This window comes from Tamandua tetradactyla, chromosome 20 (genome assembly GCF_023851605.1).
Source record: "Tamandua tetradactyla isolate mTamTet1 chromosome 20, mTamTet1.pri, whole genome shotgun sequence".
In the NCBI taxonomy this organism is placed as follows: domain Eukaryota; kingdom Metazoa; phylum Chordata; class Mammalia; order Pilosa; family Myrmecophagidae; genus Tamandua; species Tamandua tetradactyla.
Window position 1 is genome coordinate 56,927,868 of NC_135346.1, and position 2,997 is coordinate 56,930,864.

General features: G+C 31.7%; 1 pseudogene; it reads left to right on the plus strand.

Annotated features, from left to right (window-relative positions):
* The first annotated feature begins 1,331 nt into the window (after window positions 1-1,331).
* On the plus strand, window positions 1,332-2,028 carry LOC143664350 (telomeric repeat-binding factor 1 pseudogene; annotated as a pseudogene).
* The last annotated feature ends 969 nt before the right edge of the window (window positions 2,029-2,997 follow it).

The window sequence follows — 2,997 nt, forward strand, 5'->3', positions numbered from 1 at the left end:
AAAAAACTAGGAATAGAAGGAAACTTTGCTAAACTTGATTAAAAATAAAACTATAGCTAAGGTCACGCTAAATGGTGAGAAACTGGAAACTTCCTCCTAAGATCAGGAACAAAGCAAGGACGTCCTTCCTCATCACTCTTGCTCAACATTGAACTGGAAGTCCTTGTTCATATATGAAGACAAGAAAAAGAAATATAAGTTATACAGATTGGAAAGGAAGACCTGAAACTGTTTTAATTCACAGATGACATGATTGTCTATGTAAAAAAACCCAAATATATTTCCAAAAAAAACTCTTGCTAGAACAAAGAAGTGGGCATAGCAAAGTTGCAGGCTACGAGGTCATTATACAAAAGTCAATTACTTTCCTACATATCAACATGGAAACACTGGGATTTGAAATTTCTTTAAATACAATTTACAATAACAACAGCAACAAAAATGGAATATCTTTGCATAAATCTAACAAAATATTTACAAGATCTCTATGTGAAAAACTATAAAATATTGATGGAAGAAAATTAAAAAAGGATCTTGTATGGAAAAGTTAATGGAGAGATATTCCACGTTTGTGGATTGAAAGACTCAACATTGTTAATATGTTAATTATTCTCAAGTTGATCTATAGCTTCAACTCAATACCTATGAAAATTCCAGAAAGCTATTCTTTTAGATATGAATAAATTGATTCTAAAGTTTATATGGAAAATCAAAAAACCTAGAAGTACCAACACAATACTGAAAAAAGAAGTATTACTAGAAGTTTACAGTATACAAGACAGCATGGTTTAAATATGAGAATAGACACATAAATCAATGTAATAGAATAGAGAACTCAGAAATAAGTGCCTATTGATTGATTTTTTTACAAAGGTACAAATGTAATTTAATGGAGAAAGGATCGTTTTTTTCAAAAAATGATGCTGGAGCAAATGGATGCCCACTTGCAAAAATGAAAAAAAAATGAATTTAGACACAGATCTTACAACTTTCATTAAATTTAACTCAAATGAAACCTAGACCTAAAATCCAAAACTATAAAAAAAATCTAGAAAAAAACACATAAGAGAAAATCTACATGCCCTTGTGGGGGGGGGGGGAAGTTTTTAAATACAATACTGAAAGCACAATCCATTTAAAAAAAATTGAAAGGTTGAATTTTATTAAAATAAAAATGTCCTCTCTGCAAAACAAACATTAAGGCAATGTGCCTTGCCATTAGATAAGCTAAGGACCAAGGATTGCCAGAAGCCAGCCCAGAAGGCAAGTCTTGGGAAGAAAATATCACCTTGGCGACGCCTTCATTTGGACTTTTTTTTAGCCTCAAAACCATGCACACGTTTGAAACTGATGAACAAATTACACCCTTGGTATCAACACTGATGATTTGGGGCTTCAATAGAAAAGGAACATGACAAACTTTGTGAAAAAAATAAGAATTTAATTAAAATTCAGGCTATACTCATTTGTACAGAAAATGGCAATTTCAAGGAAGCAGAGTCTTTGAAAAGATATTTGGTGACCCAAATTATTATGCACCCTTAAAAAGGAAATTGCTTACAACAACCTCTCAGAAAGGTTCATTCCATTCTGCTTTTCAACATTTCAGCTATAACCACATGATGGAGAAAATTAAGAGTGATGTGAATTTTGTACTAAGTAAAAAACCTAACGAAAGCAACAGCAAAAGTAGTGGAAAGTAAAAGACCAAGAATAGTAACTTCTCAAGATAAGTCTAATGGTAATATTAATGGAATGGAAACCAAAGCTAATTCAATAGGAATAGGTCTCACAAGAGTCTCTTCTTATCTAAACTTAACTGTGGAAGCCAAAAATAAGATCTTGATAAGAAAGAGGAAAGAGCAGGCACTCTTCAAAATGAAAGAAAGAAAAAAAAAAAACATGGAAGAGCCGCTGAAAGCAAGAGACTGCATGTTTTACACAATCAGCCAGCATCTGAAAAACAATGATCCAGGAAAAATCAAGCATGGCTTTGGGAAGAAAACAAGAATCTGTGATCTGCTATGAGGGAATATGGAGAGGGAAGCAGGTATAAAGCACTATTACATTATAAATTCAACAACTGAACAAGCATCATGCTAAAAGATAGATGGAAGATTATGAAGAAACCAAAATTGATTTGCTCAGAAGGTAACGACTGACTGTATTTGTAAAATCTTGATAAAAGGAGGCTTGTTAAATATTTTGATCGCTGCATTTGTTTTAAACTTGCTGGTCATTGATGTATCTTAATATTTTTGTTTAAAGCATTATAGTAGCTTTCTGTAAAACAAAGTTTTTGATTCATTTAAGTATTTGTGCTGTTTAAGAGTAACATTATATGCCTTCATTGCATTCTTAAGAATCTTTTTACTTTGATAAAATTGTGGAGTCCTGCTGCCTTTAATACTCCCATCCCCATATCCTGGTCCAAAGAAAACATGAAGAAAAAAATTTCTGTTGATCTGTTCCGTTACTGTAGGCTGATCTCACCCCTGTATCACACACATAAAAATGTTTCTCCTTCAGTGAATAGTAATAGACCTTTAGCATAAAAGGAAATGACTCAATTATGGCTTTAATATGCTACTTAATTACCAAGACATTTGTTCATAAAATACATGAGTACAAGGGAATCTATTAGTTATAATATACTTATATTTTCATACTAAAGAGAAAAACTTGAAAGTAGTAATAACTATAGGACAGAACTATAAGGATGAATAGCTTCCTGTCTCATTTAAGTATATTTTGACTTCTCTTCCAGTGTTAAAATTTTGACAAATGTGGGGAGGGGGTTGTATTTTTTATTTACTTTTTTGAAAAATACGGTTTTGAGTAAGGTTTCCTTTTAACCTGGAGCCATAAACATCAGATTTTCTCTATTTTCATTTAATAAACTAATTTTGGCCTAAATGATAGTCTATGAATACTTAAATCGGTATTAACCATGAAGATTTTAACATCCATGATAAAATATTATATAGACAAAACCAT